General features: G+C 42.9%; 1 protein-coding gene across 3 annotated transcripts in view; it reads right to left on the reverse strand.

The window, feature by feature from the left end:
- LOC125310919 (macrophage mannose receptor 1-like) overlaps nt 1-6541 on the reverse strand; it is a 30452-nt gene extending 23911 nt beyond the window's left edge. For 2 of the 3 annotated variants that reach the window (XM_048268712.1, XM_048268715.1), the window contains exons 1-4: nt 6301-6541; nt 5284-5320; nt 4936-5095; nt 3039-3181 (exon numbers count right to left, since the gene is read on the reverse strand). The gene's annotated coding sequence lies outside the window, so the exon portion shown is untranslated. The remainder of the gene's footprint in view (nt 1-3038; nt 3182-4935; nt 5096-5283; nt 5321-6300) is intronic. The other variant, XM_048268714.1, reaches the window with a different exon arrangement.
- Nucleotides 6542-12537: the final 5996 nt, after the last annotated feature.

The following is a 12537-nucleotide window of genomic DNA, read 5'->3' on the forward strand; positions in this document are numbered from 1 at the left end:
CAGAAAGAATACAAACAACCCCATAGCCGTATTACCGTACCTCACAGCACATCCAGTACAAGTCAATGGAGTTGGACAAAAACGACGATAAAACCTGCTGGAAAGTGTCTAATGCGTTTTAGGAAGGATTGTTCCAGTGCACCTATGCAGCCATTGTGGAGGTGTGTATGTGTGTGTGTGTGTGGGGGGGGGGTTGCTACCAGAGAAACCGAAAATTCTCAGGACAACAGCATGTGTCCAAATTTCAATCTTAAACGTTCTATTTAATCTTAAACTATCTGAAAACAGGGCTTTAAACAGGGCTCTTTAAGTGTAAAATACCGAACTTGACCTTTAAGCTAAAACTGCATAGTTCCCTTTTAAAAAACATAAAAACAACCCTTTTGCGCCCGTTGCGTTTCATCTCAACATTACGCCATTAAATTGTGGACTGATCACGCCTTTACTGTCTATAAACTTTGCGCCTCTGACCATTCATTTCTGATCTCCAAAATAGGGCCCATACTATCTCTCCTTTGATGCAACCAATGGCTGCACTGATAGCAACACGATTAAACAGATATGGATGTGTATTTTCTTTGGAATTGATTTAACAACTAATTTTAAAAACTTGTTTACAAGACAAATGTGTTTGTTGCACATCTGAAATGATTTGGTAAGAGTTTAATGCACCAGTTTCAGTTAAATTTAACTGCTGGTTACACCCTGGAAGTCATAAATAGGAAGTTTAGAAACGGGCATCAGTGGGATCTTCAGTCTGTAAGTATTTTCTAATGAAAAATGTGCAAGACAGTAGTATTTTCTGTGTGGCATAGCTATTTCAAAACTACAAAATTGCACATTTTTGTGTTTGTAGGGGGCTGATTACCAGACATTGTGATAGTAGACTTACGGTATATGTCCATTATTGCGGCGCGTAGACGCTATCTGACACCTAGCCCTCTCTCCCGTCGCTGCTTGTGGGCGTGTATAGGCTAAAGTGTATGGTGTAACGTTTTAATTACACAATGCCATCTAACATAGGCTACTAAAGTGGAGGTAGCCTACTACTGTTAACATATTTTATTGAAACACTCACAAATATCACTGATGAAACCAACACTATTATCAGGCGTAACAAATATTTCTGGCAGGCTATTGTTCCGGACTGGAAGACTAGAGCAAAGGACAGAACTTGTTTACCGAAGATGTACTTTCATTGGCTAACCGCCTCGCGTTAACCGCTCTCATTTGCATAAAGTTCAGCATAGTCCAACTTCTTGACGCGCCGCCTCTTTTCGAATGGCCGCGCGCCTTCCCAAGGTGCATTGCGGAAGCGTAAACCACGCCTTGCCGCTCTCCATAGGAAATCGATGGGCTATGTGCGGCGCGGTGGGCTTTGCCGCGATAATGGACACGTACCAAAAAGCTTACAGCAATGTGCAAAGGAAAAATGAAAAAATACAGTAAAATACTCTTTGCCCCTCAGAGCTGTGCATGACAGTAAGCTAGATTTACTGTGCAAGTCAATCTTTCTAAACATTCTGACATTCCTGTCTGTCAGGTCACATGTATATGCTAAACAGACTATGACAACTATATAGTTATGACAGCTAGTTCACCACTTTTGCATAATGACTCAAGCGATGAAATAAGGCCTATTTGTTTTTTGGGTAGGACGATTCAGCATTGAACCAGTACAGTGAATTTTGACCAACATGACTTTAACAATTGAAAAGGTAAAAAAACAGCAGATTGCACCATCAAGTGCATTGTTGTACTAAAGCATTTACTGTTTGTTCGAAGCAATAAGAATGGCTTATATGATGTGCACAAGTGAGAAAATGACTCGTGTATGAAATGTGCTATATAAATAAACCTGGCTTTACTTGTGTTTATTATCATCAATGAATAGACCCTATTCCAATCTTCAGATTCTGTATGAATATATGTCCAGGTTTAGTGTGCCTACGCCAGTTCCCACAGGTGTGTAGAGTATTTGACAATATCGGTAACACTTTACTTGACGGGTGAGTTCATAACACATCCATAGCAGCTGTCATAAGCTGCACATAAAGCATTCATGACTGTTTCATGAGACATTACTCAACATTCCATTGACTGAGATGTGATGTGTTCAGGTAAGAGGTTTGGAACAAAAATGGCAATGCTGCTTTGTGATTGTTGGACTGTTGGACAAGTTGTCGTCGTTCTGTCTTCCACATTCATGAAAGGTTTGGTATGAAGAATGTTGAGTCTGTATCTATATTTTTATAGACGGATGAGACAGCCGTGGCCTACTGGTTAGCACTTCGGACCTGTAACCGGAGGGTTACCGGTTCGAACCCCGACCACTGCTCCCTGAGCGCCGCTGTTGATGCAGGCAGCTCACTGCACCAGGATTAGTGTGTGCCTCACCTAACACACTGTACATTGTGTGTTTTACTAATTCACAGATTGGGATAAATGCAGAGACCAAATTTCCCTCACGGGATCAAAAGAGTAAATATACTTATACTTGAAACAAAAATGAATGTGTACTCGCACAAAGTTGTTAATGGTAGCCACTGCTTTCACTGCTTTTAACTTTGTAGTTTTGAAATAGCTATGCCACACAGAGAAAATTGTGATGATTTGCACCATTGTTCATTAGAAAATACATGCAGAGTAACAAGACAAACCAGTTTGACTATCCTGACATAAACGATGGCGTAAGGACTTGCCATTTTGATTGCACTGACAATTTCATTGGTATAAATACTTGCTTTTAAGATAATCAAAGCATTTTGAGCAAGATATGTGCTTTTGCAGGTAATCCACTATGGAATGCAGTTTGCAGTCATTTTTATTTTTGCAGTAGTGCTTTGAGAAATGCACTGACTGTTGTGCAAATTGTGATTCGAGAAATACACCAAAGCGACTGAGAAAAAATATAATTGTTATCTTACTGTTGCCACTACTTGTAACTGTTTCTGTTGTATCAGAACAACTTTTACAGTAGCCAATCACAAACTGTTTTCCAACACAGTATTATAATATGGTTGAAGTACCAATCTTACCTTAATACTTGTATGTGCTTGCCTTCTTTCCAAGAAGATTTCACTAGTAAATATGTCAAAAGTCAGAAGGGTTGATGATGGATGAGGGTTGGAGAACTGGAATCAGTCTCTGTGGCTTAGTGTGTTGGGATCTCCTCGTCCTTCTGTAGAGAACTACTGAGTTTGAGAAGCTTATATGTCAGATAGGAGGAGTTGCCATTTCCATCTTTGTCTCATTATGCAAATGACTGCTGTTTATGGTTTGTACTCAGAAGTGATAGTAGCTAATGTATAAGGGATTTCCACAAAACTTATTTTTTTACTTTTGGTCATAGTTGTGTTTTGCTTTATCAATAGGGACTTGCAACATACAGAATACTTACATGTAATCATTATAAAGGTAAGTCAGAATCTCTGGTAGAAATATCATAATTTAGTGAAGATAGGCAAGTGTTTTTGTTACTAAAGAGTTCAGTGATGGAGTCAAATACATTAGTGACTGTTGTTGCATTCAAATCCTAATGATTATTGCTCATTTGGGGGCAGCCGTGGCCTACTGGTTAGCGCTTCGGACCCCGGAGGGTTGCCGGTTCGAACCCCGACCAGTAGGAACGGCTGAAGTGCAAGGCACCTAACCCCTCACTGCTCCCCGAGCGCCACTGTAGCAGGCAGATCACTGTGTCGGGATTAGTGTGTGCTTCACCTCACTGTGTGCTGAGTGTTTCACTAATTCACGGATTGGGATAAATGCAGATCAAATTTCCCTCACAGGATCAAAAGAGTATATACTTATATAAGTTATTGAGCTGGTGTGGGGACAGGGGCTCTGCTGCTATGTTTGATGCTTTTAGGTTGAAGTTTATTACCCTTAGTGCTCGACCTAGTGGCACTCAGCTGGCGGTATGGACCGGTCACAAGCGGATTCTGAACCTCAGTGCCTGACATGGACCGATCACAGTACAGACACAGGAGCACCCCTAATCCCCCTGTTTTCTAACAAGGCTTTTTCCTTGATCAAAAATGAGGTTGAGGGTCTGCAGTCGCCGTAACTGTTCTTGTTTGTAATGACTGGTACTACCTTTCCAGATGGGATGTCCGCCATTAGAGAACTTCTGCTCTAGTTTTTCCCTGTTTGTGTTTGACCGATTTGACTTTGGCTTTGCCCTTTTGCCCTGAATCAACCTTACAATACACCTTTCATTTTTAATGAAATATAGAGTGGTTAAAAATGATCTCAGACATTAAATAAGTTCCAAACACGTCTTTGATGACACCGGCCTTGCAAGTTGTTACATGCCATCAACGTTGCATGTTGCAGACTCATACCATATTGACCATAACATATTTTTTGTTGATTATTCAAACCAGCAGCCAGAGTTGTTGTTACTGTAGTATACATCCAGAGACACAGAACTTCACAAGCTGACCAGTCCCCTGTGGGCCAGAGAGGGGGATGGGCTGTCCTGGGACCTGCAAACTGAGCCAAGCATTGAGAATGATGCAAGGAAGGGCGAACTGATGCAAACTCTAGCTGTGTACAGGGCATGCAGATATTCTGAGGCCACACCACCTCTCTGTCCTTTCGGCAGCTGTACACTATCTCTGTATAAACTATTTACTGTATGTTCTGCATAGTTGCTTTTAAGATCAATGTGTGAGACAAACCAACCCTTTGAAAAATGAGGGATAGTATTGCTTTGATGAAATTGCCAATTCTGCATTGCAGTATTTTTCCTTTTGTCTCAAGACACACATATTCAACGGCAATCTTTTTCAACAGAGCTTATTCACAAATATCTATCTATCTGTCTATCCATCCATCCATCCATCTATCTAACCATCTATTCATCCATCCATCCATAGCGTGCCAAGTAGTACGTATCTTTAGACAAACCGGTTGGATAAACTGTGGCAGTACCTGAGTGTACACCAACCTGACTTCCCAGCAGGCCAATGGGTCTAAGCGTTCTGTGCGGAGAGCAGAGGGCGAGACAGTCAGACTCCAAAGGCTGAGTTGGGGGATACGAGGAGGAGGGGGGCGCCCTGCGATCAATAGGACACATCCCCTGTAAAAGGTGCTGAAATCAAATATTGAATTAGAGTGGCCAAGGAGACTCCGGTCCCTCTCCAGTGCCTCTGCTCTTGGACGATATATGGAGTATGTTGATGTGGCTAGTTAAGGGTGGAGGATTTTGCCATGGAAAGTTCGGACTAATGAACGTGTGAGAGAGAGAGAGGGGGGGGGGGGGTAATGGTTCAAACTTACATCATCAATACACCTGAAGACCAAACTGGAAGGTCATCTGGTTTGAAAAGAGTACACAGGCAAAAAGAATATTGATCGTTTGTGCTGTAGGCCTGTACTCAGAGCACTAACTTCAATACATAATAGTCACCACCCCAAAGAGTTCAAATGTTGAAGCAAAAGCACATCAAGGTGTCAGGCTGTGTGTTAAACTGTGTGTGTTTTTCTGTTACTGTGACCAATGAGCTGAGATCCAAAGTATGTAAATGTATTCTCACGATTATGAGTGTTTGTTTATCTCCCAAATAGCCAGTTGACAAACAAAATATGATGCACTGAACGCTTGCTCAACTGAAGCACTTTCCATATGGTCAGTGGCTCACAGGATTTTTCAAATGAAAGTCACAGGACTTACAGTACCATAGGACTTACAGTACCACAGGACTTACAGTACCACAGGACTTACAGTACCATAGGACTTGGCGTGTTGCATATCGACCATATACAACAAGCAGCCAAGCAGCTACAGCGCTACACTCTGGTGGTATGAGCATGGGGGCTCACAAACATACCCTCAAAGTGTCCAAGCAGCTACAGCGCTACACTCTGGTGGTATGAGCATACATACCACCAAACATACCCTCAAAGTGTCCAAGCAGCTACAGTGCTACACTCTGGTGGTATGAACATGGGGGCTCACAAACATACCCTCAAAGTGTAGTGCTGTAGCGGCCTGGAAGCTTTAGCTGCTAGCTGCAGCCAGAGCTGTATGTAGATATAGATCTGTATACGCCTCTGGCTGCAGCAACTCAAGCTAGGTCAATCTGATTGTTTTCATTTGTTCCGTACCGACAGTACTCAGTGACCTCGAGAAATGGAGATCTATGTGAAAACTCCAGATTTCTCCTTTAACAGCCTCATGACTACGGGAGGTAGGCTAGATGATCACTAAATGCGTGTCATGCATAACTTGGTCTTCTGCTTGGTGAGTGAAAGATGACAAATTATCAGTGACAATAAAGAGGAGGTGGTGCTCACCTCTGACCACAACTTTTCCAGAAAGTTCTTCTTTTTTTCGCCCAGTGCTGTTTGTTTCCAGCACTGCCCCCTCCGGCACACCGTAAAGAGCTCTCAGAAACACCTTCCATCTGCGGATGTGCTGGTTAAGTGACCGAAGTTTATGAGGCAGTGAGCGTTGCCATGGCGGCGGCACACATGCTCTTGACTTAAAGGTCCAGTATGTAGGAAATAATGGAAAATAAACTGTAACCATTCCAAAAATGATCACCATATGTTGTCAGAGAGTAAGGAAACACGATGGATTGAAGTAATGGCTTATTTGACAACATTACTCTAACCTGTAAAACCCATGAAAAAAAATGAGTTACGGGGCAGAATGTCTTGGAATTTTCGTTTATGTTTTGAACGATTAATTCTAGAATAGCGTATTAATAATGGGCTAGCGCGTCCTCCTATTTGGGTTGCCAAATTAGCAAAGGCCCACTGTCAACAACTGTCAGTTGTAGTCATGAACGCCTACGAGAGGCAGGCAAATTTCCTAAATTTAAACAAGAAACAAATTAAGTGGACTTCGGAGGAGCTTCCTGAGATGGTGACGTCTTTGTCAAACGAAGAATATCAAGTCTGACACAGAGCTGGCCATTTTTCTCCACAACAGGTAGCCTAGGCTAAACTTTATCTGCATCGCTAACTTGAGCTAAATATGTTACGTTGGTTAGAGAGGTATTTTTTGTTTTCACTGTTTCCGTAATGTGTAGCTAGGTCATGGTTGGAGAAACGTTAAAGCAGCTGCAGGTCAACTAACGTTAGCTAAGTCTTAATTACATCTGGCAACCCAGAAGAGGCTCGCGTCTGGTAGTCTTGAGAACGTTCACCAGTGTTTTGATTTTGGTCTGCAGAACGTTCGGTAACAATCCTACAAATCGCACCTTTAAGGAAAACAGTCGAGAGAAAATGTGCTGCTTTTGACAACACCCTGTCTGTGCAGTAAGGGTCATCTGCATTCCCTCTCTTTAAAAAGTTAATTAATTCCAGTTTCCAAAACCAGCATTTCCCCAGCTAAACGATGCCTTTTGCTCCTGTAAGCGGGGGCCTCGTTCTTGAAAGGGCATCGCCATTTGTAGTCAAGTCCAGTGCCGTGTTGCCACACTAAATCAAAAAGACCAGATCATGTTGAAATCAATTTTTCTTCCTGCCTCAGGAGAATAATGCATACATTATCTATTCAACGGAGGGCTCAGAAATCAAAGGAGGCAAATATAAAAGGATTAGCCTACTGTTAGCTGGTAAGGGAAACGGCTTGGTTAATGTTGCTTATGATTGTACTGGGAAACAGCCATCAGATGTTGTTTACAAGATGCTTCCCGATTCTTGACCCCTTATGTGAAGGATGAGCAGTTGCTTTAAAGGCGAGTTGAAAAGATCTCTGTTAAATAATAATAATAATCATAATAAATCAAGACACCCAACGTCGCTTAATTAAATACCAATGCAGGGATACTGGAGTGTTAAGAGTATTTATTCACAGTCATGAGAGGACACGCACCAGCATGTTTACATGTTTGCATTTGTTTACAAACATACTAACAAATGAATGTGTGTCACTCATGTATGTGATTTTCAGCGTGGTTCACAGGTTAACATGTTGGCAGTTATGATTCATAACTTACTGTATGTAATATTCCAAATTAATTGATATGGTCACACTGCGGAATGCATTAATGGTAGGCTATATTGCCAAAAGTATTGGGTCACCTGCCTTGACTCGCATATGAACTTAAGTGACATCCCATTCTTAATCCATAGGGTTTAATATGACATTGGTCCACCCTTTGCAGCTATAGCAGCTTCAACTCTTCTGGGAAGGCTTTCCACAAGGTTTAGGAGTGTTTATGGGAATTTTGGGGGCATCTGTGGCGTACTGGTTAGGGAATCGTACTTGTGACCAAAGGGTGGCCGGTTCGATCCCTGACTGGTAGGAAAAATGTGGGTAGGGGGGAGTGATTGAACAGCGCTCTCCCACATCCACGGATGAGGTGCCTTTGAGCAAGGCACCTAACCCCCAACTGCTCCCCGGGCGCCAGGATTAAGGCTGCTCACTGCTCCGTGTGCTCCTATTGTGCTCACTGCTCTCTGAGGGTGTGTGTGTTTGAATGGGTGGACACTGTGTGTGTGTGTGTGTTGTACATTGCCCCCGGATGGGTAAATTGCAGAGCACAAATTCCTCCGTACTGTATATGCAAGTATACGTGGCCAATCAATAATCAGATTTACTACATTTGACATTTTTGACCATTCTTTCAGAAGTGCATTTGTGAGGTCACACACTGATGTTGGGCGAGAAGGCCTGGCTCTCAGTCTCATCCCAATGATGTTCTATAGGGTTGAGGTCAGGATTCTGAACAGGACAGTCAAGTTCATCCACATCAAACTGCCTAGAACACTTTTGGGATGAATATGGAGACTGAGAGCCAGGCCTTCTCGTCCAACATCAGTGACCTCAAAAATGAGCTTCTGGAAGAATCCCATAAACACACTTCTAAACCTTGTGGAAAGCCTTCCCAGAAGAGTTGAAGCTGCTATAGCTGCAAAGGGTGGACCAACGTCATATTAAACCCTATGGATTAAGAATGGGAGGTCACTGAAGTTCATATGCGAGTCAAGGCAGGTGACCCAATACTTTTGGCAATATAGTGTAGCTTGCATACCATTCCCTCACTCACTCTCATGCTGTGAATTCATATTCAATTATGGATGCATAACCCAAGGGAAGCAAAAAAATACAAATTAAATGGACTTTGATTTTTGTCTTTTAATTGTTTTGCTAGGCAGATACTGTCGGCTATCTCCCGCGGTGCTATGTATTGAACAAGCCGTCTCAGGGTGTCTCTCTGATCGAAGCTGCTAGAATTATTGAAAGTGTCTGCTGCTAACTTAATGCAGCCTGCCCTGCCTGCCAGGTCCCCACAGAGTGGATCAGCGCAGGCTCCAGTTAAAAAGCTGCAGAGCGCAAAGGAAGTAAGAACATCCAACTGTTGCGTGTGTGAATAGTCTGCCATTTCCAGTAGAGCTGGCTAACTGTATGTATGTATTTATTTATGTATTTATTTATTTGAAGTGTTGGCTGATGAGAGGTTGGCAGGTGGGTAGCAGCTCTGTATGCCACTCTGTGGTTCGAGTTGCCACAGGTCCTCTGTGTTGTACTACCCATCTCAGTGATCCAGAGTGCAAAGCTTCTCCTTTTGAGGAATCCTAAGCAGATTTTGTATTATTATTTTTTTTTCCTTTTCTTCTGTTTATGTTTATGTTTACTGCTTTGTCTGTATCTTTGAATACTGTCAGGCTGTCATGAGACAGGCCAGTGGTGTAGTCTAGTTAGCTGTAGTGGGTATACTGTGATGTAGTAGCTAGCTGTAGTGGGTATACTGTTGATCAACCCCAAATGTTAAAACCTATCCTTGTCTATTTTAAGTGGGTATACTGAGATGGTGATGCTTTTTAAGTTGGTACAGTATACAGTTCCCTGTAGCCCTGCGTTATCACGTAGACTACACCACTGAGACAGGCAAGGACCACATCAACTTGACCTTGACTTCACCTTCTCACTTCACAGAGTAAGAGAGAGCACCTCCGCCCCCCTAAAACCCCACCAAAAACAGAGCTGATGTCACTCCAGGCAGTCAGTGCCTCTCAGCGCCCTCCTCTGGCCATCAGAGTCATGGCAGCCACCTCCTGAGAGCAGCTCAGGGCAGATGGACGCTGTCTGTGAGTCAGTGACTTCCTCTTTCCTGGAACAGCTCTGCTGTGTTCATTTGAATTCCTCAGCAATCATTGACAGAGTTTGTTGGTTTTGTCCACGAGGGCTGAACGCATGTGTACATATTCAAAAGAACATGCAAAACGATATGACGTCCACGAAGCTTGCAGAGCACAGATGATAAACTAATAAACAATGTGACGTCCAAAGCAGCAGAGCAGAGATGATAAACTAATAAAATGGCAGCTTCAAAACAATCCTGAAAGAAGCCTTTTGGTCAGGTTGCTAAAGTGAACAACAAATTATTATTATTTTTTTCCAAATGAACCTCACATTATTCAACAATAAAGAAAACAAACTGACCTGAAACTGCATTTCATAAATAAAAAATAAAAAAAATCTAACAAAGAAACAGTTTGACATACATAGAAAAGATTATAATATGACAATTTCTGTACTGAGGCGACTCGCTCACACACCCAATGCCTGGATCTTGATTCAGATTATAATTGAATCCTACAGAGATATGAGACAAATCTCCAGAGGTGTACCTCCTCCACCCGTGATCAGCCTTTGCGCTATTGATATGTTATCATTCGTTCATTTAGGTCGAGGGGGCTGCATTTACATAACACAGCTTGCTGCAGTATTGCGAAGCGCCTTGTGATGATGAGTCATGCATGGAGTTGGTGCCTAAGGCAAGATTCCTTTCAACTGGCTTTTATCTGGTAAATGCTCACCGGGATCAAATTCCATGTGGGTCCTTGTAAATGGCATCGCTTGGGATGCGATGGATTTAACCTTGGGATACACATTACTCTGTGTGATGTTTTTCTTTTCCACTGATAATGTGCATGACACATGTACATGAATCACTACAGAGCTTAGTTATTGCTTTAGTGATCTGCATCTCGCTCTCTAAAATCCACTCTTGTTCCTCACAGGTGAAATATGCGATTAGAACGCCAAACATGTCTGTTGTCAAGCCTGTGTCTTCTCTGCCATAGCCCAGGGCTATTGAGTTTGAATTTGCCATCCCTCTAAATGTCACCGTCACAGACGTTCTTTAAAAATTGAAAAAGCCCATTACCAGTGACATTTCCTTGCACATGTGCATTTTATTCGGAGAGAGTGGGAAATTCAGAAATAATAATGAGAGTTAAAGTCACAGAGCGCGATTCTAGAGGACATTAGTAGCAGCTTAGAAAACACCAAAACATTGATCCCTCAGACCTCTGTCTAAATCGTCTACTTTCTCATTCATATACACACATGTCTAGCAGCTAAATGACTGATTGAAACGTAGGTGAGTCCTCACTCTTGGCTCGCTGATTGGCTGGGCCAGCCTGTCGAGATGGGGCTGTTCTCATGGACGTGGCTGCTGTAATTGTAATCACAGAGGCTACCTTTTTCATCAGACAAACTGCCTTCCTCTCTTTAGCCATTAGAATGTAAAGAAGGCTAAACCAAAGTTAAACACTCATTTCAACTTTGAATTATTTGATTCCATTTACTATTTTTCTCCACCATGTAGACTGCCGGCATCCCCAACAGGCGACCATCTCCCAACACACACACTCACACACTTACACGCTATGGACACGGATTACTACTCTTGTGCTCTTGGCCATTTATTACGGTGATTCATGAATATAAATGCCAGGGCTCATGAGTGCAAGCGGGGTTAGCGTTGTAAGCGCATTCATCTTTTCCCCCCACATATTCATTTTCATGTGAAAAATTTACGAGGACCGCCAAGCGACTGGGGACACCCCGCTTAAATCTAAAAGATGATTCATTAGCGATGGGGAGTTGGGGGTGGTGGTGGTCGATGGGGTAAGCAAGGGGTCGGGAGCTGAAAATATCTTCATGGTCTTTGCTTCCCTATTTGTGTTTTATGCCCTCGCTGTGGCTGTCTGGTCCTTTAGGGGGTGATTGTAAATCGGGTGAAGAAGTGTGATGAGGGGTGTGTGTGTGTGTGTGTGTGTGTGTGCTGTCATCTTGGGTCATCTGTTGGGCTGGAAGGTCCTCTTCTGGGGCTACACAGCAATTCATGGCCAGAGCACTGTCCTGATCTGCAACCTGTGGCTTCATTCACTTGGCTAAATTAACTCAGATGGTAAAATGGACTTTTTCTTCTTCGTTCCGTGGTTCTGTCGGAGGCATCTTTCCTGCCAGTCAGCACAGCTGGCAGAGGTGTGGCCCATTCATCGAAATAAACACCCGTGTTGTACAATGGTACAGGATGCATGCCTTCATTCTTGGAAAGGCTGCCTGATTCATTTTGGTCCGCACTGCAGTGAAAACACTTTCCAGTCTGCAGTATTTGATGTCAGCAGCAACATTCCCAGCATTCCCTTACTTTGCAGCATCCACTCAAGTTTCTCTGATGATTAGCCAACCGCGTCCGTCTGCGGCGGTTACAAAAGCCCCACCGCTGTTCTCTGATCAGCGCTCACTCTCGACACCAGACAGATTGTATTGCTTCTCCTCCCCTT

The sequence above is a fragment of the Alosa alosa genome, chromosome 17 (assembly GCF_017589495.1).
Source record: "Alosa alosa isolate M-15738 ecotype Scorff River chromosome 17, AALO_Geno_1.1, whole genome shotgun sequence".
In the NCBI taxonomy this organism is placed as follows: Eukaryota; Metazoa; Chordata; class Actinopteri; order Clupeiformes; family Clupeidae; genus Alosa; species Alosa alosa.